This window comes from Pseudopipra pipra, chromosome 2 (genome assembly GCF_036250125.1).
Source record: "Pseudopipra pipra isolate bDixPip1 chromosome 2, bDixPip1.hap1, whole genome shotgun sequence".
In the NCBI taxonomy this organism is placed as follows: Eukaryota; Metazoa; Chordata; class Aves; order Passeriformes; family Pipridae; genus Pseudopipra; species Pseudopipra pipra.
The window spans coordinates 90,669,204-90,694,460 of record NC_087550.1 but is presented as its reverse complement, the minus strand read 5'-3'; the positions used below and the strand labels follow the sequence as shown (position 1 = coordinate 90,694,460).

Below are 25,257 nucleotides of genomic sequence, written 5' to 3'. Positions count from 1 at the left end.
CAGACTTGGTTTTTTTTTTCCAAACCCCTGAATATTTGCTCATACCAGCTATGGGTTCCAGAAGCATCTACAGCCCAGGGACCACTAGAGCTGCTCTGTCTGCAGCTGCCAGGCTTTGTACAAACACCGGAGTAGGGAAGTTGAGAAATTCTCCCTTGAGGTGGCTGCAACATAAATGGAACTGTCTCTTTTTCTGTGTCCCTTCCTGGAGGACCTGCACAGCCACCATGCCATATTTTTGGGTACACATACAGGCGTGGCAAGAAGCATGTTCTGCAATGGCCAAGAGAAACACCTCTCTGTGCAGACCCTCTCCAGATGACTGATGAGGGCTGGTTGGGTCAAGACAGTCTGACTGACAGATCTGAAATGATGGCAAACCTCAAAGTGGATGTTCCAACCAGGAAAAGAAAATCTATCTCAATACAACTGCCAGATAATCTGCTGCTGATACTTTTCCGAAGAAGTTTGTCCTTAGCCCCTTGTCTCCACCTTCATCTCGCCTCTCCAGGAGGGAAATATGCCTGTGGTGGCCTGAATGCCCTAATACCCTTCATGAACTCTCTGCTCTCATGCTGAAGGCCTCACATGTTTTCCTTTTCCAAAATTGTCTGACCTTCCTGCTGAGGCAGGCTTTTCTCTGCTGCCTGAGAAAGCCCACCATGAAAAGTGTAAGGGAGCCCACAAACAATCATCGTGATAAGCATGCAAAGTTTACAGTCATTACTAGGATTTCTAATTGTCCTTTTCAGTGTAAGCAGATCCACTTTCCACCATGTGATTTACTTGGATACAAAAGGCTAGTCTTGTCTAGTCTGGTCACATGGATGCTTCTGCATTTGTTTGCTGTGTTTTTTTCACATTATTTATAATTCATTTAGAACTAACCCTGTTCAAAGTCATAACAAAGACAGTATGTTCAGTCACTCAAATTATAGGCCATTCTGGAGGGCAATAACCCAAGACTACAAAAGTTCATACAGTGCCTTCAAAAAAGAGAAGGAAAAACAGCACCCTCATTATTTGGCAAGTAAGAGCTATGATTTTGTTGAGACTTGCTTAAAAGAAACATTATCAGATTTCGTTTTGTCCTCTCACTGAGGAATCTCTGCATAAGCATAAATTATTCAAGCATTCAGGATTTAGGATATGATAGAATAGAAATGTCCATCACTGTATCCTCCATTTTTGCTGTGTTCCTCCAAACAATCATCCTGTGCTGGGCTGCCTAATGATCCACAAAATGTTGTCCTGCTGATTACATGAAGTCCACTTTCTATCCCACAAAAAGATGGTTTCTGTCAGAGTTATGAACCACAGAAGCACAGGCAGGGAAAACTACTCAGAAAGCTCTCTCGGTTGAGATGAGAGACATCTGGATGTTTACAACTATTGAAAGGCTCAGCAACAAATTTCAAAAAAAAGGCCACAGGACAGTGGTTACACTAATAAAAATAAAGGCTTTTTCCTGGACATGTACTTGCTGACTTGGAGTTGGCCTCTCTGCAGGCACAGGGAGATGATGCTCACTGTTGACTGTCCGGCAGGTGCCCAGGTATGGCTTTCTGATGAAATGAGCTATAGGATGAGGGGGAGGTAAGGGAAATGTTATCTTGCTGTACTCTTACAGTGCAACACACCTAAACTTACATAAATGCAGCATCTTACTTTTTTTTTTTAATTTATTGATTAGACATACTATACTTTTCTTTTTTAGGATCAATGGATCAAATGGATACTGGGAAGGTACTGTGAGGGTGAATTCCTGTTCTTTTCCTCATTTCTACATCTTTTTCCATCCACATTTGGAGGCAGATTACTGAGATGGTTGGACTTTTGGTCATATGTCATTGCAGTTTCCTCCCCCCAGAAGAAAGCTGTTTTCTAAATAACAGCAAATGGAAAGACCCCAATTATAAGTAGTCTTGTAACACTCTTCTCCAAAGCAGCTGTAGTTTTGTCATTTTACATCAGTAATACAGAAGCCTTATTCCCTGGGTACATTTCCCACTTGCATAACCTGGGGTAGTGGTGTGGGTGGATCAAACAGTTTTTATTTCACAATGGCTAATGAGCAGCCATGGTATGGCTTATAACCTCCACTTAGTTTATAATCTGCGATCATCTACCATTCCTTAAACGAAATTGCTGACTAAAATTCAGTCCTAAGACCGTTTGAAAACCTTAAATGTGTTTTTTCACTTGTTGCTTTACTTCTGGATTGTATGTTGCCCTTTGCGTGTATTCCATATAATTTGTTAGTGAACATGCTATAATTGGCATCAGAAATAGCAAAGCAGAAAGCCCTAATCACACTTTTTATTATTCATGAAAAGACTTGGGGCATTCTCATATGATTAGCTGAGGTGGTTTAGATCACTGACTGTTATGCAAACTTTGTGGAAGAAGCAAGAAGGAAAAGATAAATCAGTAGAACTTTAAGAAAGTAAAAGACTCAGTTACCATGCTTTGTAACGTGAAATAAACTTGGTAAAAGCAGGAGACAATAAGTCATATGATCCAGTAGTTCAATAAAACCATGTTTACACAGAATTTTTTTCTCAATGTACCAATTTAAACTACTTCTGTAGATGAGGAAAAAACCCTACACATGCTCCCTTATGAATTTAAAGAGAAAAGGCCAACATGATCTGTTGGCCCATGATACAGCAAAGCTCTGCACAATGATCAAAGTTTAACCATAAATTGGAGTCTGTGTAACCTTTTAACTTATTTTTAAAAGCTATGAAAACCAGAGGACGACTTTGTGCTGTTATCTAAAAAGGCAATGAGTAAGGGTCAATTCCTTCTTTTTCTGAAGTCAAACAGGCTTGGCACTGGTGGAAGAGAACTGAATTTCAGGGTAGGTGTGCCTTTCGCCCTGGCCACAGTGCACTCAGGGAAGAGACTTGGGAGCTGTTGATGGCTGATGAGTTTTTGACAAGCACTGCCCATTCTGCTACCTAACCCATCTGCATCTGCTCCAGGAACTGTTGACCCTTCCTTACTGAAGGACCAGAAACAACCATATCAAATTAATTATCATTCTCTTTCCTCTCTCTCCCTCTCTCTTTCAACACTTGTACAAGAGATACAACTCCTGTCTTCCTGTCTGGACTTGCCTTAACATTTGCCAGTGAATGCCATTAATTCCAGAGGCAGGGAAATCTGCCATCTCATTTTCTCTTCTGCCTGAAGACTCCCTTCCTTTTCCTCATCACCTGCTCCTAAACACTGTGAGAAACATGACAACCTTTCCTCTGGTGTAGCTGGGACTCTCTGGGGTACCCAGCAGGAAGACACCTCCAGTCAGTTTACCAGATGAGCCATAGCACAGGTATGAATGGCAGAGGTATAATCTGATCTACCCACCCTCCTTTTTTTCCTCTGGACATCAGCATTCTGGTTTTGCCTGAAGCATCTGAGAGACAAGACTAAAAAGGTTGTGGACATAAACCAGAAAATTACTGCGTAGATGAGGTTTGAGAAAATCCAAGGCTGAAATGGAGAAGCAGGAAAAAAAACCTAGAGCTGAGAAGTCAGGAGAGAACTTGAAGCCAAAGTCCATAGCCCTACTTGGGTTTGTACAGATTTTCTACTTTTATATCCATGAAAATATCTCATGACCCCCTCAGAACTGAATTTCAGGATGGCAAGGCAGAATCTGGCAGACAGCCTTCTGATGCTGTTCCTGGTCTTGCTCAGCACTATTTCTCCCCACCCATGTGGCAGTTTCTTTAAAACATTAGAGCTGATTCTGGAGATAGTTTTGAAATGTCAACACGAAGGCAAAAAGAGGAACTTATCTTCCAAGTGCTTTTCCTATTTAACTTGATGAAGAGGAGCCTTATTGGAAAGGAGTTTAGGCTGCTGGACTCTGTAAAACTCTGAAAGAGGGTTAATAGCTTGTTGGGTACACCGCTGCAGATGTCTTTCTGTCCTGTCATAATGTGTGTGTGCATCACCCAACAACCACTGATGCCCTTGATAATTTCTGTATGCATTGTTAAAAGGGTAGTGCTCTCATATAGAACTATTTTCTTTTCCTACACAAGTAATGAAAATAAGCAACTAACTAAAGAGACAAAACCCTAGAAGGATGTAGGGTTGATGTGATCTACTCAGTAGATGTCAGAGAATCCACATCAAATGCCCCAAACAAAGGAGAGGTTTTGGTTTGAGCTTATGCATTATTTGACAATGCCAAATCTCACACAAAAACATAAACTGCCTTTCCACTTTGTATTTGTATAGAGCAGTAGGACCTTGCTCTTGTTTTTATGCATAAGAAATCTCAGCACATCCCTATTTTAATTTGCCTGTATTTTAAATTCGCATTGTGATCTGAAAGGTACTAAGGATTTTGTCAAACAAATGTAAGGATTTGCTATTTGTCAGCTAAAAATCTGTTACTTCATCTTCGCGAAAGAAATGTTTTGGTGTGTGTGATTTTCTGGTCTCTGTCAAGCCTCTCAGACACTATGGCAATACAGAAACATAATTGCATCTACTACCAAATGGCAAAGGTGCAAAAATAGTTTGTCCCAGCTGAGATAAAACAAATACTTGCCCCTCACTTTGCAAGGAAGATTTGATTTTCTGAAAAAAAAAAAAAAAAAAAAACAAACCCAGACACACCTAGATTATTGTTTTTATTTAAAAAAAAAATCACTACCAAGAAAGGTATTTTAGAAATGCTTCTGCAGCAATTGTTGAGAGCTGTTTATTAGCTCTCTTGTATCCACAACCTTTCCACACACAGCAGGCTTGCTGGGCAGGTGATGCCTGTGACCTTACGACTCTGCTGCTAAAGAGTCTTGTTCCCTGGGGAAACAGTGGAACATGGTCGGAAACAAGGTTACAGAGGACAACCAATACACCACAGTTTTCATAAGACCCTAGGGTTGAAGTTCCAGTTAATTGAATTTATTTTCTCAATAAATTAAATATTCATCTAGGAAAGCAAATACTTACATTGGTTTTCACCAAAAACAATTTTGAAGGAAGATTTTGGACTAATTGTCATGGTTTAGGAATGGTAGCCCCCAGTTCAGTGCTTCCACTGAAACTCTCCAAACCACTAATACTCACTTACTCTCCCCTTCCCTTTGTCCCTCTATGCTGCAGCAGGCTGGAGAGGAGAACTGAAGGCACAAAAGGCAAAGATTATGAGTTAAGAGCAATTTACTGGAAACAGCAATGAGATAAGAATGCGAACAGTAACAGCAACAACACTAATGGCAGAGGGTACAAGAAAAGAAGCATTATTACTCACTGTGGAATAGACAATACCCAACTACTCCCCCTGTCATGTTACCCCCAACACTCCCTCCGGCTCAGAACCAGCATTACCCCACTGCTCCGTCCACCATATTTGCTCGACCAGAAGGAAGCCCTTCTCCCTTTCCCCAGACCCTGGCAGTGACATGAGGTGGTATAGAATAAACTCCCAGTCCTTGTCATGTCCCTTCCCAGCTACTGCAAAAATTAACCCTGTCCTGGCCAGAATCAGGATAGTCATCTAAAAAACGAGTATATTAATCCCATAGTTTGTGGTGTGGTTCCCAGTATTCAATCAAAGGAAACAAGAGTCCATACAGCCACAAAATCTAAAACTGAGACATTTACTGCATGTTTTTCCCAGGTCTTTGTTGTGGTAGAGGTTTATTGTATGATGTTTTCATGAGAAATACTGATGTCTTTAAGAGAAGAAGGCCAGAATGTGTTGCACTTTGATGGTGATGTCCATTTATCATTTTGTTCAATGATTTGATCTTTTACATCAAGCCCTAGATTCTGAAAACACAGGACTGAGTAAAAATCCCACATTTCATTTTTAAAAAAGGTATTTTTAAGCCTTGTGATAGATAAGCCCATAAGGAGAACATCTAATCCTTCCCTTCCCACACATATACAACCTTTCCTTAACACCACAAGTTCAAGTATCAGGAGGCCATTAACTCAAACCAGAGACACTGCTTTTAATCTCATGTTTGCTGAAATCTGCCTCATTGTTTGTCTTTTTCTTAACACTTGGCACTGGCAATGATTAATACTGCCAACATTTTCCTTGCCAGAAAAGATGTTTCTTCTGTTTCTTTCCAGTGAAGCCTGAAGACACCTCCTACTCTGAAGCTGACTCTCTTCCCTCACCTACAGGGAGAGCAGCTAAGGAGGAAGACAGAAATCTCATTCCCCTTTCAGAAGAGGTGTTTCCAAGTGGGAAGGAAGGAGAAGCGGCAGTTTACAAATTTCTTGTGGATCAAGAGCAATGGGAAAAGAGTCAAGAAGCTCCAAAGTTTTCTTTTTCTTTTCCACTGCTGAATGGTAACTCAGAAGCTGCTGATAATGTCTCTTCTCCCTTCTGCCAGCACAGCATTATACCTACGTGGATTACCTCAAGAAATGCTACTTGGCAGAAAGCTGTGGTCAGATTGACTTGGTTGACATACAGCCTGCTCTAGGTTGATCCAGAAAATAGGAACTATCAGGATAAGGTCATCTGTGTTATCTCAACAGTCTGTACCTGTGGGTTAAGAGACCTCATTTACACTGATGCAGTGATCTGGGTTAACCTTACCTTTACATGGGGCAGATCTTCACCTCCTTCTTCTTAATTTTTGCTCTCCCTGTGAGTTGGGGTGACTGAGAGAGGCATTTTTGGCTGACCACTTCCAGATGGAGGTTTACCAGCCCATTTTCAACTTCTGAACACCACAGAAGTGCCAGATCAGATTTAATAATCTGGCCTATTGTTTTTTGATTATTGTACCAAGGATAGAAGAATATCCTCTTCATTCATCAGCAACTAATAGGTCACAAGTTGGCTGGTTTACCAAACATGAAAACAGTTTGCCAGCAGCAGAGACTTACACCCTAAAAGGAGAGAACACACATTTAACTGGCACCACCTCTCCACCTCCAACAAAGGAGAGATATGGGGTATTGGTAGCTGCTTTTAAGTTGTCCCAAGTACTAACTTGTTTCTGATTTTTAGGCTGGCTGTCTATTAAGTCTTGCTTGTCTATTGCTAACAACTGCTCAGTGAGCTAATACTTCTTAAGAGCTGCTATCATTCAGCCACATTGCCCAGTCTGGAAAGGAGAAAAGGGAGCTCAATCCTTATCCCACTGCATCAGTGGGATCCTGCCACCGATGGCAAGGGGTGAAAGATGAAAGTCAAGTTATTCCGTTAAGCTTCAGCAGTCTTAAGTGTGCTGAAAGGGCCTAGATTTATTTAATTTCAAATCACTGTAGTGCCAGCTGCATCTTACATGAATACAGAGATAAAAATTCCTACTTATCTCCAGTGGTATCTTAGTATATTCTAAGTTCCTTACCTTGTATGCAACAGTTTCAAAACTCAGAAAGATATGCCAGTAGCAGATGAAAAGGGTTTGGAAGTGATACAGAGGTGTGGAGAAGGGGAGAGAAGGCTTAGGATGAACTGAAGGTCACTGCACCCTCTTCTGTAACAGTCCAATAAAGCTAACACAATTCCAGATATAGAGGCAAAAAACTGGAATCATTTATTGAACATGTAAGTGCTATTTAAGGGTCTCGGGGGCTTACATGCTAATGAGGAGGCAGGGTTATGCCAAATAGGGGATTCCACAATCTATTAGCATTTCCAGTAACAAGGGTAACATAAGGCGAAAAATGGATTTACATTTCTTGGATACAGTATTTACATTTTGGGGAAAAAGGTTTGATACTTCCAGTAAGCAAGATTATACTGGGAAAGAGTGGTCATCTTTTCCCAAAATAAGGATTTACACAGGGAGGGAGAAAAGGGTGGGATATCTGATAGCATCATGCAAAGTCTCTCTACATCCTGCTGGGGGAGATCAGGACAATGGATCTTGTCTGGTCTTTTAGATGGTGGGTTTTCTGGCCCAAGGTTTCCTGTTTAATCCTAGCAGTTCTTTTTCTGTTGGTATTTGAATTTCAGACTGCAACACTCTTCCTTGCACACTGGCAACACTCCCCAGCCTCACGTCTCTATTATACTTCTCCTGGATTCCCTTGCCAGTTTTAAATACTACTACACTAGAAAGATGCTTAAGGTGAGAAGGGAACTTGTAAGGCACTGAAATATTGCCCTCAATAATTTGATTCATTGTGGAGGCAGTCCTTGGACCTCACATTCTGTAGCTCATTTTGGTAGAGGAGGAGAGATAGAGCTTGGCTGCCTGAAGTTCATAGAGTTGTAACAGGAGCACTTTTTATTCTCATTAAGGCAATGGGCTGAGTGTGATTATTGGGGGTATTTTATTTGTATGAAATTCACCAGCCCTGATATAAGGACCTGCAAGTTAGGGAGTTCATTCTGCTGCCCACATTTTGGTTCACATGCTGTGTGGTGCCCTGGGGTCCTGCAGGCAGCCACAACAGCACAGGTCACCTCCTGTAGTCCCTCCTGCCCCATGCAGGTATCTCAGAGACCCCAGGATATATCCAGTAGCTTGAGAGAGCTCTCTGTGAACAACTGCCTGGAGCTCTCAAGGGCTGAGAAGAATATAACCTCTTATTGTAGGAATGAATAGGTTGCTCCAGAGGACAAGTAAGTGCCTAAGAGAGATTGAATGAATTGCTCTCTGGAGATTTGTGTTCCATTTCTTTAGTCATGCTCTCAGGCTTTAGACTTACAATTTTCTTGTATCTTGTATAAAGTGAGACAAACCCCACTTACACTGCAGCAGTTGCAGCCATTTTTTAGAACTTCCTCTTAGGATCAAGTCACAGAGCAAAATTATTCACAAACCTCTATTTATCCTCTTTTTCCATTCTCAAATTACCTTTCTATTTTGCACTCCTCTCTCAGGTTCCCTTTTCAACAACTGCCAAAAGGACAGCTACTGCAGTGCCATGGCTGCTTCCTGGCCCCCCACGTTTAGCCCCCAGGTGCATTTTCCAGGAGGTGAAGAGAGAGCAAGTGTTGGCGTTCAGGCAAGCATATGCTTTAGAACAACACTAAGATGCTGAAAAGCAGTAGCTGCAATGTTGATCATATCAAGGCAACGTTACCAGGAGACACCTCCCAGCATGGCAGACGTGCGCTGTTGGAGTCTCTTTGCCCCTGGAAGGTAGTGGGTGTAACGTTTTACATCTCTCTCTCGCTCAGACATGAGGGACGAGCAGCCTAACAAGGTCACATTTGTTAGAGGCATGTATATTTCCATCTGCTCGGGCAGATGGCAAAGTGCCTGGCACAAAGCAAGGAGACACTCTAAAAAGGAATTGTTTGAGAGAGGAGTGTCAGGGCAAAGCTAGGAAGGTGAGCAGTAGTTAGATAACGTACACTGAGACAGGTACAGACACATTAGACAAAAGCCTTCTGATTTTCCAAATCCTTTCAGCTGTACTGCATTGCAGGGCAGCACGAACATAGTGGCAGAGAAGATGCGTGAGCCTTAGCAGTGATGAACCCTCAAAGCTGAAAGTTCACTCCTTCACTTTGAATGCAGAATCTGCATCGCAAAACGGTTTGTGGCTACTGCTGAGCCTTTGCTAGAATTGAACAAACACTATTTTATCTTAGACAGGAGATCACAAAGATATAGTGCTACTTCAGGTTGCAGCTTGAATTTTTTTCACAGTGAATGAAGGTAAAAAAGACCTCTCTGTCTTTGAGGGGAGACACACAGTCTGAGAAAAAATTCTGAAATGTCATTTTTGCTAAACCCCTTTGCGAGGAAAGCTATAGCTCCACTTGTTTAACACTCAGGACTCAAGGATCTTCAGGCTACAGATGTTTCAAAGCCTAAGATCTTACAAAATCTGGTATCTTGACTCTGCCATGATAATAGAAATGAAGATGTCCATTAGGTTCAATATTAAAAGCATTTTCTTTGCTTAAATATTGTTTTGACTAAATATATTAAACAACTGACTGTTTGCACATGCTTAAATAAGGCATGGGGATTACAACGGAATAGAAAAGAGTGGAGTGTCTAAAGAACAAAATTATTCTTTAATATTTTTCTCTTCAGTCTTCCAGAAACATTTGGTAATTAGTTGGGAGAGGACATGAGAGTAGATAATAAGGAAGGTGCAGATGAAATGTTCCTTTGAAGCATTGGTAGGATGTGCTTTGGGATGACACACAGTTAAAGGTATTTCTTATTGCATCCTCTTTCAGTTTTACTCAGGTTTAAGGCAATGGCTCTATTGCCTCCTGAAAAACACAACTCTTATTCGACTGTGGGGGAAGCCCTATGCCAGCCAAAATATGCATTGGGCTTCAGAGCCAAGAGGATCAGCCAGCACCAACTCAAATATTGAAGTGTATCATCCTACCAAGGATTTTCCTGGAAATCCTCCTTAGACGCCTGTACAGCTTTAGTTGCCATCATCAGTGTAGAGTGACAGCAGGCAGGTTGCTAAAAGTTGTACATGATGTAAACTTTCAGCCATGCCAAAAGCAAGACCACATTCTCTAAAATTAAAAGCAAATACTGTGTGACACATATAGCCAAAGAATTTAAGAGCTACTTAACTTGCTTTCAGCAGATGCTGGGGTATGGATATACAGTAAGGGCAAACCCTTAATGTCTGGAAACGGTTCTTAAAGCCAATGTTTATCTTTTACTTAGCCTAATTAATAGCTAGTGATTGACACATGGTGGTGGATAACCACTGTGTATCTTAATCTATGTTAAAGCCTCACGTAGCTCCTCCTGCTTTGTTTGGCTCATTTGAAGAGGACTGTCAACAGCAGTTCATCATCACTGAAGAGGGGCTGTTAGGCAGCAGAGAATATTCTCAGAAACTCAGTTCCTGGGGAGAGATAGCAAAGTTTGGCTCTGCGGGAGCAGCCCTGAGCTCAGCAGCAGTAATCAGGAAGGCATTTCAGGGCCAAAGTCCCCTGCTGTCATGCTGAGGAAGTGGCCGTAAGATATGGGGGTATAGCATGGCAGAGCCTGTCTCCAGGATGAATGCAATGAAAAGGGACCAATTTTCTCTCCTGCTCTTTGGCTTGGGATTGACAGCACTTTGGGATTCACCTTTTTTTCATGTTTAGCAACCAGAGGTCTTGACTTTTTGACCCTTTGGAGGGCTTCAAAGGATTTGACTACAAGAATCAGAAATAGCCAGCTGAGACTGTGATGGTAAGAAGAATACTCTGGAAGTGGTGCACTTCCCTAGATTGAACTTGTCAGGACATGAAAAGGAATAGCAATCCACTGTGCCAGAAGTCCTGAATGGTACAAACGCATTTCACTCTTTAATGACAGCCCTCTACATCTGCTGATGTATGAAAGCATGAGATGTTGAAGGTGTAAATAAGGAGTATTAGAATTCTTTACCTGACTAACATGAAAATTTTTAAGTGATAATTCACGTTCATTAATAGATTTCATAATTATTTTTCAGCATAAAAATTTTATTTCAGGAGCTTTTCCATAGTACATGAGACTATGCTAAAATAACCTATACTACCTGGAATCCTCTTAAAAGTAATAACCACATTTATTTTCAAACAAATACTTTTACTTACTTCAGCACTGAAGAGCTGGGCAGGTCAATGGTTCAATTGTGCCGGTTGCTTTGCAAAACAAAACAAAAAGGAGTGACCAAAATCTCACCACACATTTCAGTGGCAGACTGCTCCACGTTTTGAGTAGAGGATAACCATCCCTTTTTAGTAACCCCGTGGTTTGCATTTTTTAAAAAAATGTCTCATGTTATGTGCTTCAATTAAAATAATGAGGGAAAGAGGAAAAATTCCTGTATTCTTTTCTTGGGTGTGTGTTCCTCCTTCTGTATACACCCCCTGACTCTCTTCTGAGGAAACAAATCAGAGCTTCATCTGAAAACTCATCCACCGACTGACTTATCTGTTAACTGAACAAGCGCTCTCCCAAACTGTGCTCAAAATAGTACTGCTCTCCATCCACAGATTAGTCACGATACTTTGTTCCCCTTAATTGTGAGATTGAACTCTTCTTGTTACTGGAGTCTCTCAGACAGATTGTGTACCCTCTTGTCAAGAGGAAAAAGTGAAATAAGGACCACGTTACACCCCAAATGTAGCAGGAGGCTTCTGTTGAGCTCTCTTGTTTATTTTAGTCATTTATCCACCTCCCCACATCAGATTATGCTACATTGTGATTTGTGCTCTCTGTGCTGTGTTAGACATACTCTAGACAAGAAATTCTTTCTTGGAGAAAAACCCACAGATATGCATCATGCTCTCTGCCCACCTCTGTTAACATGCTGCACCATTTTTAATTCTAATCTCTTGAGAGTAGATGTTTGGAAATGCAGAGACTTGCCTGAAACCTTCTGACCATAGCAACTTCCCATGGTGCAGGCAGCTTTCTACAATATCACAGATTTTATTAATCTGGTGACTCCTCTGCCAACCTTCCCACCTTCATCAGTACTTTCCAATACCACATTACCACTTTACTTGTGTTGCTAAATTTATTGTGGAGAACAAAGCAGGGGAACAGGTTGGGTTATATTATTATTTTTTTAGGAGTATCTTTAGGTGGTTCAGTTGTCTCAGTAGTCTCAGTTGTCTCAGTATTAGCTCAGCTGAGTCAGCTGTGCTCTGTGTTGTGGTAGCAGAGGTGACCATGTGGGGGCTTGGGCAGGAGAAGACATAGAGTGGATTTTGCTGACAGTGGCATAACCATGGGGTGAATTATCCAAGGAAACACACACCACGCTGTAAAGATCAGCGAGATTTGTCACCTATGAATGCTGCTTTGTGAAGGAAAATGAATGTGTGAGGGAGCAGAATAATATCTTTAGGAGACTGAAAAAGGGCAAATTAATTACTTCAGGAAAACTTCTTCAAAGCTTTCCTTTTCTTGAAATCCAGATACACCAAATAGGAGGTGTGGCACTTGGGAATATGGTTTAGGGGTGATTACAGTGATGCTAGGTTGGTGGTTGAAGTGGACGATCTTGAAGATCTCTTCCAACCTTGATGATTCTGTGATCCTATGATTCCATCTAGACTTGCATAAATAAGATATACAAGCCTTTGAGGCAGCAAGCCCTAGTAATATGTCTTCATGCAAAAGGAAGGTGTGATGCTTATGTGAGCCTGTGCAAGCACACCTGTGCTTGCTTAATCCAGACATCTTTGTACACATTGGCAGGCGAGACTGTGATATAGAGCACAGCTTCACCTAGAGCACACCCCTGGAGAAATCAGCATTGGCAGTCCATCTAACCTTCAGGCTACCTTGCACCAATCTCCATGTGAGTCTGAGCTGACAAGTGACACAAGCACAATCACGCCTTCACTGCATTTTCTTAGTGACAACTTAACCTGTCCCTTTTTCATTATCTGATAGTTGAGGAAAGTGATTGATTCCTCATGCATGTTGTCAATGGGAGTGCTCAGGGCTGTATTCTGGGTGCAAAAGACAGGGCGACTGACTCAGCTAGAGAGTCTTATCTGCCTAAGGTAAGAGGCAGTATCTGTTGGCCCAAAACAAGACAGATGTAGCCTGACAGGTTAGACCAGGGGTGCAGGTAGCCTCCTGCATCCTCTTTCATTCGTCTGTGGGGGTAAAATTGCTCCATCATAAATTACAAAGGCTGTATTTGACCTACTATATATCTCTGGTCTTCTCATACTCTTGTTCTCTATCGTGTGCCTGTAGCTATGACTTCAGTTTTAAAGTGCTGAAGAGCTGTAACAGGCACTTCTGTGACACGTGTCTGACAGCCTGGGCCCCAAAGTTGTTTATTTATAGGTTGCTAGACATGCTTTGCTCCTATTTCCGAAATAGACACTTCCCCATCACATTTGTGGCCATAGTAACTCGCTCTCAAATCACATAGATTAGGTTTTCTGCTTTCTTGTGCCACTCCTTAATAGAAGACCTAAGGTGGTAAAACAAAAATGAACTTCTCAAGGAGGGGAGAACTGCAAACAGAGGGTCATAGAGGAGAGAGATTTGTGAGGACAGAGACTAGTGAACCCTAACAGCCCATCTGAAGCCTTGGTAAATGAGAGGCCTTTGCAGGCAGGAGCAGAGCTGTACAGTGCACCACAAATAAGCAGACCAAGAAGTGCAAGACAGACCCTGAGCAGTGGATTTGGAGGTTTTTTTGGATCACTGTTTTGGAGTGACAGACAAGACAACATGTCTCCAGATCAAAAGGATCTGAAACAATTTAAAACCAGATCCAATACTCCAGTATTCTCAATGACCTTCTGTGAAAGTAATTAAAAAGCAAAAATAAAATACAGAGAGCTGAAATAGAGAGGCTGCATAAATCTCCAAATGTGAGTTACCTCACAGCTGAAATCCCCCAAACCAACCTATGTTAGCTGTGTTTCTCCAGCAAACTACCAAGTGGAGAACATCATCCTTTTTTTGTGTGGATGAAAATCCTGCTTCTTCTTCTTCTCTCTCTGGTTTCTAGCAGACTGGACAGTATGGTCATCCATGTGAGCACTCAAGCCACTTCACCCAGACCTGGCAGGGATGACCCCAGCCTTAACACTTGTTCCCTGCTGACATGCAGGGAACCCTATGGGGTTATAGAGGAGAGGGACACAGGTAGCTCCTGCTGTAAGAGCCAGACTTGTTACCTTGTTGTGTGCTTATAAAATGGTCTCACAACTCTGGGGAGCCTAGTTGTTGCTGGGCTAATGGCTAGTGAAAAATGCAGACTTTTTTTCCCAGGTTGTGAAGTCTTGTACAGTATTAACTAACCATTCAGATAACCTAAAAACACATTTTAAAATCATTAAAGCATATAGATAGAAGTGGTTTTATTTCTTTCAAAATACAATGTAGTGAAGGATGCCAAGATTCCCCAGTAAAAGGTTAAAACCCCCAGCAAGGTCTGAGGGTTGTTAAATCGCCTTGAACCATAATGCCTGCCCACAGGTGAGGGGGAGCTGGGCTGAAGAGCTCTTGCTGGGAGCATAACTTTGCTGCAGAGAGCAACCTCACTGCTCTGAAAGGAAAAGCATGAACATCTTAGTGCTTCCCCCCAGTTGCATCTTTCAGACTGCCCTGAACTTTTACCTCAGAGTCCTCAGGCTGTGTTGATAGCTCAAGGACAGCAAATGTCTGAGTTGTGTTGGGAAACGGCTTCCAAATTATGAACCTGATTTCCCTGGAATCGATTCCTAAATTCTTAGCACATGCTTAAGACTCCTGGGTCAGGAAAAGATCTAAATGTGGGCAAATGTCCGTCCTGGCTGAAACATGCCATGAGCATGTACAGTTCTCAGCTCTGAGCACAGGTTAAGGTCTCTTCCTGGGACTGTGGAGTCATGGGTTCAAAAACCAAGGTTGGGAGCTGATCTCAGAGGAGCAGTGGGATGGGCACAATCCATGCTAAGAATATAGTGAGTCCCTTATCCTGCAAAGAGAAGACTTTTCCTCCCACCTGCTTGGCTGGGAGTGCTGGGTGAGCCTTATGCAGGGAAAGAGGCCACCACTGTCCTTAGGGACAGCAGTGATGAGGATGCAGAAGAAGGGCACCTTTGCAAAGAGCCGTGGCTGCCAGTCTGATAAGCTTCTGGCAGTGTTTTCCTGTTAAATCCCAATTAACTCAGTTTTAAAGGCTGAGTCCAGGCAAGTGTGTGATATAGAAGGACTCCTCAAGGCAACTCAGGTAAACTGTATGCTTTATAACTTCTGCTTTTAGTGTCTTATTTTAAGAGTCTGTTAACTTAGCATATAAATCACATCTTTTAATATAAGTAGCAGAGATAGGTTTAAATTCAAAAATGCTTGGAAATTCAGGTTTTGATTACTATTTTTCTTCTGTACTTCAAATTAAGAGTGGGCTATTATTGGCAACACAAAAGTTCTTGGGTAATGCAGTTTAAGCTGGATGCTTTAAATCATTTAAACATGAAGAACTTCATTCTCCTTCATACAAAGGAACTGAACTGATAGAAAATAATATTTAAATCCCCTTTCAGACCTAAGTATTTTCATTAAGAGTAATTTTAATAGTATGTGTCTAATCCAAACTAATGCTGCAAAAGATGGTTTACTGTATTTAGTATAAAATATTTACATGATAATAGATAAAGTGAATGCATCATTTTGCAAGCTATTAAAAAATACTTAATAATTCCAGTTGGAACACTCAGCTGTAAGAGCTGCTTTCCATTTCACTGAACTTTCTGCTATGGAGAGGAAAGAAATGATTTCTCCACATGGCTGAGCATCAGGTTTCTTTAAGTATGAAAGCAGGCTTGTAAAGGGTAGGTGTTTATGCTTGCTTGTTTCTATCAGGAGTGTTTTCTGACATGCAAATAACCTGCCATCCACTAGCAGATTTTAAGCAGCTCTGCTTTAAAACCTTCTGCCACAAACCTGTGTCAGCTCAGCCCAGCATGTGCATTGATTAGCTTAATTTTAAGAGGCAGTGTCATAGTTTCTTTGGTGCTGTGCTGCTACAGCTGGGTGAAAAGCACTGAGTGGCGAAAGGGGAAAACTATAAAAAGTATCTGTGGATAATAGGTGGGCTCTCTTTTCCCTCTCTGAATCCAGCTCTGAAGACAATCTCTGCTAACTCAGAACACCACCAGGGTTGATTTCCTACTGAAAGTTGACTTGGAGCAACTCCTTTTTCTGAGGTAGTGTTTATAGCTAATATCTGGAGGGTTTTGTCTTGTTTTGTTTGAGCAGTGCTCACTGTCTAAAATAGTGAGGATGTTTAAAAAAGTGAGAATGTCCTCATACTTTCAGATAAGCTGAATGGTATTAGGGCTCCATAGACTGTACATGGTGCCTCAGGAGACTCACTTCGACACAAATATTTAAGCTGTAACATCTGCATGCCCTCACATGATACCTTCCCTTTTGTATATATGTACATCTGACTTTACATTCCAGGGGAAAAAAAGGCTGCACTGCATAACCAAATTTGCTCTGAAAAATCCACTTGGGAGCCTGACACTTCAGGAATACCCTCAAGCTGAAACCAGAGGATCCCTCTGTTTCACTTAGCAGAGAGCTCCTGTCACCCCATTGCTGACCACATGCTTTCCACATGTGACAGCCCTGCAGCAGGACTCTTCTTAAGGTCATAGAATCACAGAATGGTTTGGTTTGGAAAGGACCTTGAACATCATCTATTTCCAGCTCCCCTACCACAGGTAGGGACACCTTCCAGTAGACCAGGTTGCTCAAAGCCCCATCCAACCTGGCCTTGAACAGTTCCAGGGACGTATTCCAGGAGTCCTCTCTTCCTGTTCCCATGTCTCTGCTGTTGCTATCATGTCACATCTAGCAACCAATCTGGATGAAAGAAAAAATGAAACCAAAAACAAGACAAATTTTTTAAAAAAAAACCACTTTATTTCAGCCTAGCGGTAAAGGTAGTTTGTGGGTAAGAATAAGCAGCCAAGATCAGGATAAGGAAATATTTGTCTAAGCCATCTGATAATAGTAAGCTAAAAGATGCCTGGCAGGTGACATGTTAAGACTGACCAGACTGTAATCTGGAGTGAAGAGAGAGGGAGGGGAGAAAGGCCAAAAGGAAGGGCAAGAGAATGAGGCGTTGTACCCATCTAGATTTTTGCCCTGGATGAAGCAGGATGGCTGAGGCACTCTTTTTGGGCAGCTATACGTGTCTCTGTTCCATGGAGGCTCTGAGGTATAACATGACTTACCTGGGGAGCACAGGGAGTCACTCCAAAGTGCCCTGCGCTCCACTCACATATGTACAACAAACAGTTCTTCTGTCATGTCAGCATTCATCTATGCAAAAATGATTGAGTGGATGTTTTGGGGGACAGCTAATGTTACAGTACTTTTCTGAAACATATTTTTCTACCCATGGCAGCATTGCACGGTTGAACACCAGGTTCCTGTGAATGATTAGTAAGACAAATGTTCGCCTTTTGTCTTTGCCACAGTGACTGGAATGAACCTTACTGCCTTCAGTGATTATAATTCATGCGTCACTAAAACCACAAGGTATGTTTTTTACATGACTGATATCCCCTCTTCCACCCACCAGCACTGCCCATAACTCTCCTTTTCTTCCAAAGATGCTAGGACCCACTGGCAAAACTTACTAAGTATTTGCTTGAAATGTTATCATATTGTTAACAACAGGAGCTCTTCACAAAAGACATGTCTGACATTTCCAAGGAGTGTCTAGTGAGCTAAAGTATCTGGAAAGTGTCTGTTGTGAGCATGATGGAAGAAGTGGTTCAGAATAATCATTTGCAGCAGGAAGCAGTTTCAGCAAAGACCTTGCTTCACTTAGAAGGGAGGTGCTGATAGAAGCTAACCTAAATCAGTTGCTGCATTTATTAACATTGTTAGCAGTTTTGATAATAACAGCAATAACCGTAGCAATAATAATAACACCGATAATTAATAGAAGTGAGATGGGCTGCCTGCAGCAGGCTCACTGTCCCACAGCCTTTCCTGCTTGTTTACTGTTCTGTACCTTGTGGGACCTCCGAAAATGTCTGCGTATTAAAGAAAACAAAAACACCTTTGCATAGTTTTACAATCCACTTCAAAGCCTGTGTGGGCTATGAAAGCATGTACAGTCTAAATAATGAAATAATAATTGAAAAAAATAACCCCTCTCAGATAATCCTAACCAAGAACCTCTCTTTGAATTCACAGCAGTGATCCTAAACAAAGCCAAGGACACTGCTTGGAGTGGAGGCTCTTTGTGACATGGTACTATGGAGAAACAGACCATTTCCCAAAGTATCTGCACCAGATCCAGAAGAATCTCTCTTGTCTGTGTACACCTCCAGACTGACAAAATGATTTTATTTGGAAGATTGTTTAGGCATCCCAAATTATTTGACGTTGTTAAATGTTTAGCTTAGTGTGGTCCTACGCGATGCTGCCAGCTTGGTGGGAAATCAGAGAACCCCAGCAAGTAGGTTGCAAAATCTTTGCTTAGGAAATTAAATATGTTTTTGCCTCTGCTGCAACGATGCAGATGTAGTTAACCCCTCCACAAAGAAATCACTATTACTTTGTCTGAAATGACCAGCATTAATAATGTAACAAGAAGGGACTATGATTCTTCTACCATACGATCCAGAGATCACAACAGATTCTGATAGCAGGGAAGTGAAGATACAAGGTGACTGAAGATGAGCCCTAGATCACACTTTTATTGTCTTGTGGATGCATGTTTGGGCAGCTTTCATAATAACTGGTACCAAGAAGAGGAATTTTGACAAACTACTTTCATGGAAAAAAAAAATCTCTTCTTGCTTATCTTTGCATGTCTCCACTATGGTACCACCACTATTCAGTCTCTCTGAGCACCTACAACACATCTGGCCAGATGTGCTTCACCCCTTTGACCTTTACCACACCATGGTTTGAAAGTAGAACCTTAGAAGACTTTTATTCCAAATTAGGCTGCTACACTACAGAAATGCAGATAGCTGAGTGTTCATATTTTCTAACCTAACCTGCCCAGGACACGTGTGCCCCTTCCTGAGCCACTTCTGACCCACCTTCCAGGGCCTCCACTGACCACAGCAGGACTCATAAGCTTTTATTAAAGGATTGAGTTAAAGGCTTAAGTCAGGCATGAACAAACCAGGCTGGTATACTTCAGGAAGGCTGTTGAATAAGAAGAAGATAATATTTTATCTGTCAGAAATTGTATGCCTGTAGCTGATCTTGCCCAGGGGCGAAGGCTTCTGCTTTTCTGTGACTCTGTGGTGTTCAGTGAGCCCCATGGTCAGGAGGAGGAAAGCTAGAGGAAGCCACACAGAACCTGAATTTCTCAGGACATTATAACAGCTTATTAAAAATACATAATGAAAAAACAGCTTTGGGAAAATATGAAGAGTATCAGAAATTTAAATTTTGGAACTCACCTGAGGCATCATTTCTGGAATAATCAAGCTGCCATAAAAAGTGGTGACTTGATGTGGGGTTATTCTTACATCTATGTGATGTTCATTTTCACTAGAAGATGGTATAAGTGAGGAGAGGAGTGTGGGTTTCTTGCTACAAGATTCAATGCCCTTGTAACAGAGCCTCATGAGAGGCTTTGGCAAACCTCATCCTGAGCTGGGCCTGGCACAAACTGTATCAGAGCTTATAAAGTCACTGGTTAGTCTTTAGCTTTCACCTCAGGTATTTGCAAAGTAGGGTCTGGGAAATTATGCAGTCAAGGACCAGGAGAAGGACCACTCCTGTGATGTGCAACTCCATCGCTAACGGCGACTTCACTGCTAGAAAGGAGCCAGACCTGTCCTCCTTTCTGAGAAGGTGTTTGTCTGCTGTATCATCAGAGAGACCTTTTCACACTCTGGAGAAACAGAGAAAAGGAATGGACTACTTACTGAGCACTAATGTGTGGCACTTGCAGGATGTGTGTGTTTTCACCTAGAATGCAAGGTAGGATATTCACACTTTTTACCCTCCTGCATTCAGGGCTTGATTCAGAGACCTTGGAAACTTTGCACTGACTTCAGGGGAGTTTGGAACATGTCCAAAAGTTACCCATCATCCTGGAAGGGGAAAAAGATAAACTGACTGTTTTGCCTAAAAAGATCCAGGAAAAGAGCTCAGGAAGAGATAATTAGGATATTGTGGCATTTGGGGGGGTTTTAGGGGTTTTTGTTGTTGTTGTTGGTTGGTTGGGTTTTACTTCCACATAGCAGCTCATAACCTAATGCCTAGATTGTTTTTAATGTGACATTTTTCTTATTGTTTTGATTTCTAAGGAGGACAGCCCATAGGCTCCTTGGCTGCAGGGCCCATCAGGCAGATGCTGCTGCAGAGAAACGCAGTCCATGACCCAGCTGGCAGCCAGGGCTCCTGAAGGGCCAGGGAAAGTAGGGGGCACTGGGGCAGGACGACGCTCAGATGTCCCCTCCCCAGAGCCAGGCTGGGCAGATGCTGCTATGAGGGGCAGGAGGTGATTGGCAGCTGATGCAGCAGCACGAGTTAACAGGCTGACCCCTGAGCCCATAAACTCAACAGGAGAGTTTATAGACCCGTGGCAGTCCTTGTGACTGTCCCAGGGGCTGGTGAGCAAGTTGAAGGAAAGGCAGAGGTTTTATTTGGGATAATGAGAGCCATGGTCTGTTTTAGTCTGGACCAGGTCCAAAGTCAGTCCTAATAATCTTGGTTGTGTTTAGGCTGAACTGAGTTTTTGCTTTCCATTTTTGAGAAAGCCCAGAGAGCAGGCTCCCACTGTGAAAGCCCTATCAGCCAAGCTGCTGATGTGAAACAAGTCTCACATTTGTTTCCTTTCGTATCCTTTTGGTTTAGAAGCAACACAGATGCATTTAACAGGAACACACCCCCTAAAACAACATCTTCGGAATAGCTGGAAAATCAAGATTTTTACTTCCTAATGATTGCATTAAACAACCCTGCTTTATGATCTTGCCTTAGAATGGACATCACACAACTAATCAGCCTTAAAAACAAAAAGAGTTTTCACACTTTGCTACCTTTAAGATAACATGCCTTTTAATGGTTTTCTGCTAATTAGCTGCCATGACTTTCTAATCTCTTGTCAGAGGCTCTTTTTTAGTTCATGTCAATAAAATCAACAAGCATTATGGTCTTTTATTCAAAGTATGCTGATAAAGGATAAGCAAACACAGTGGTGCTGCTTTCTCCCCACCTCCATTTGTGCCCCTCCAAATATCAGATCTGATGTGTCACCCACCTGCCTGGGCAGGAGTTGCCAGGAGGGGCTGAGGATGGGGAAACCACTCGGTAGGGATGAAGTGGCTAGGAGGATGGAGCAGAAAGCTGTCACTACACCCCTGTCACAAATTTCTCTGCTGCTAAAACACAGTAGAAAGCTCAGCGAAAACCACAAAACATAGCCCTCCACGCAGGATACAGTGGATTGATAAACATGGTAGCTTTTCCAGAAATGGAGAGTGTTGTGTAACTGCTATAATGCTCCATTACAGCTCTCCTCTTTCTCACAGGATAGAGCTTCAGTTTGAGTGAAATGAACATAATGTCAGTAAAGAAAAAAGCCATCTGAGTATAAAGAAAAGGGGACAAAACCTTCTTAACTGTGGTTAGTTTCTGAGTATCTCCATGGTCTAGATATTGCCAACAGTAAGTCCAGCTCTTGCACTCTTCCTCTTACAAATAGCTTTGTTCAAGCAGTGTCAAGCACTGGCTGGGCTAAAAACAATAGTGCATTTTAAGGAAATACACACAACCGCAGTAAGGAGTAACAAATGATCTGAAACACTTCCTTGGATGCCTATTTTAAAATAAACATTTACAGTCTCAGTTCTTCAGCAGTCCTCAACAGGACCAGCCTAATCCCATAGCCTCAGGATTTGTCAGCTTGGATTGCACTTAGCATCAGCCTTTCTTGTCTTACACTGCAAGCTGTCTAGCTATTCCCAGCTAACACAATTGTCTGTGCTCATATTTTCCACCCAGTCTCAATACAACACTCAGACATTTCAAACTGATAGTTTAATTAAATTATGGCAACTAGGATTATTTCAGGTCCAGAAGTATGTGTGGCAGAGATGCTGAGGATAAACATGGCACTTGTGCTTTCAGGGGTGGGGATAAACTCTGTTTTGTAGGAAAATGTAGCTTTCTGAGGACTGAATTTGAAACAGCATTTGAAACCTCTAGAAGTCATGCTTCTTTTATGCATTTCAAGTTAGACACTCCAAGATGGAAGCCATCAAGATGGCATGGAAACTCAGTCTACATATGCGTGGAGAACTAGAGATCCACCTATTCCTCTGTGCTAAAGAAGTATTTTTACGTTGTTTAGAAATCTTCTGTGCAGAAAGGAGTGCCAGGACAGCATGGCTCCCTATGTAAAGTTCTGCTTGGCTTTTACTAGCCACCCAAAGAGTAATGTTGGGTTCCATGTGTTAAATTATATGTCCAAAGGGTAAGTTAGCAAGTAGTAAGCAGTAAACCCGGGCAGGATCAGTGACAGATGGAGGTAGCCTAGTGACTTGAGCAGTGAAAACAGGGCCCACAGAATCAGCAAAAAATGTCTTACAGAAGGTTTTCAGGGGAACTTGGGAATGTGTGGGTCTCCCCAATGGATATTGATTGGGAAGACTGGAGGTGGAAAAATGAAAGCATCAAGATAAACTGGGGTGATAATAAACATGAGAAAATAGAGGGGAAAGAAGATAAAAGGGCTAATTGAGTGTAGACTTCCTTGATGGAGTCCTATGCTTATACACCACCATCTATTCTGTATTTTCACTAAATCCTATTTCTACCCATCTTCTCTGAGCATGTCATTCTCTGTCCTGAGTCATTTAATGTGATTGCTACCAAGCTTCAAACAAGACTAGTAGGATTAGGGAGTACCAGCACCCAGAGTGGGACCACAGACCTCTGAGGTTTGTAGGTCCTAGTGCCAGCAGCTGGAGGAGACTGGGAGCTAGGTGCCAACTAGAGAACAGAGTGCTTATGACCAGCTCCTGAACTATGTATTGAGTACATCCTGAAATGACATACATTGTGTGTATATCCCAGTAGCAGGCTTCAATCCTCATTCCCCAGGGAGGGGCAACAAGATGGGGCTGTTCATGTTTGTGTGAGTGCTGGTGGTGCTGGTGGCACTGATTCCTCTTTGTGCTATTCCATGTAACCAGAAATGCATATTGTATGCATATGTGTGTTTGCCAATTGGGAATGTACACTCAGCCTCGCTACAGGCTGTACCCACGAACACGGACCTGCAGCAGCCCCACCTACATCACAAAGCTCATGAGATTCAGCCAACCCTAGCACCGTGAACTTGCTGGAGACTCCTTGCTGAGGTACTTTTCCAGTTTTCCAGAGATAAAGACTGTGTCCCAAGAAGACTTCATTATAAACTTCCAAATGTCCCACACAACTCACAGAGAAATGTCTGGTTACCTCTGGCTTTGTATGTTTTCTAGGAGAATGGTCCAACACCCCCTCCCCCCCTTACTGAATTGTGGCTTATTTGAGAATGGAATGATGGTGGTTTGCCAGTTATCCTTAAATCACTCCTACCACCAGTCAGACTTGAAGATAAAGTAAGGAATGAATTATTCAGGAACCCAAAGATCAGCATTACAATCTCCTTATTTAGAGGCAGCTGTGCTTAAAGAAAAGAAAACTTACAGCTGCAGGCAGATTATTCTAACTCTGTTTTTTTTCCAGTTAAAATGCTCTCATCATGCTTACATACCTTTCAGCTGGAAACTTGCCTTTGAGCAAGACCTGGTCCAAAGCATGTATTTCATTGAGTGGATGCTTATTCAAGGATATGTATGTCCTTGCACACTTCTTTTCTTCCCTGAGGTATTTCAAGTCCTCATCACATGTCTCCCATTTCTGCCATCACATGAGCTGGGAAGCATTGGTGCCTGCTGGATAGGTGGGTTCTTCTGCCCAGACAGGGAAAAAATATCTTGGTGCTTACCTTAACGCATGCTGCCTGTGAAGGAAAGCTTCTCCTCAAAGGCAGATCAAGATTCAGGCCTCCTTGCACTAATTCTTTATACACTGAAAACACCAGCTCATATATATGTATAAACCAACAATCACAGTAGATATAAACATATAAACAGTGATAATGAATGCAGTTAATTAGATCTTGACTGCATTGAGACGAGAATTAACGGTAATCAAATTATTTCAGGCTGAAAATGATGTGATCATGCTTGGTAAGAGCTATGCCCCTGCAATATCCCATGATGGCATCCTCTTCCTTTGAAGGTATGGAGGTACTGGAGGAGACGGTTTTGGAAAACATTAAAACCAGAAGTCATTTATCATATTTATCATATTCCATATTATGTTAACACTGTTTTATTTTTCATCTGTTCTCCCAAATCCAGGATTCCCATTAGCCAATGCTCTACATCAGGCAGTCCCTGTGTTTAGTTCCCATATGTGACACTGGTGACAATTCTCAATTGCAAAGTTTCGAAAGTGGTCTCTCATGGCAAAAATTTTTACTTCTTTTCTAAGGACTGTAGATATACCTGCCACTGTCACATGAACAGGAGGATGATCTTGTATTTTTTGACATCACCCTGATCTTATCTCTGGGAAGAATAATTTTGACCTAAAAAAATAACTTTTGCTTTTGCACAAGCACTGCTGCCTGGACAGATTTATACAGAAGGGTTGTCCTTGATAAGATTCTGTCATTCAAATCTACAGAGCTACCACAAAAAAGCTGAGCAATTTGATCCGCTAGCGTGTTTGAAAAGGAGCAGAACTGCTCTGTTATTTGTAGTCACACTGAGACATGACACAAGTCGTTTTCCATCATAGCAGCACTAGGTCCCACATTTGAAAGGCTTCTCGATTC

The 25,257-nt window shown here is 42.0% G+C and overlaps 1 protein-coding gene across 1 annotated transcript in view; it reads left to right on the top strand.

Moving 5' to 3' along the window:
* Positions 1-17,902: 17,902 nt before the first annotated feature.
* Positions 17,903-25,257, top strand: part of FHL2 (four and a half LIM domains 2) — a 59,575-nt gene continuing 52,220 nt past the window's right edge. Inside the window, exon 1 of the mRNA XM_064646367.1 lies at positions 17,903-17,921. The gene's annotated coding sequence lies outside the window, so the exon portion shown is untranslated. The remainder of the gene's footprint in view (positions 17,922-25,257) is intronic.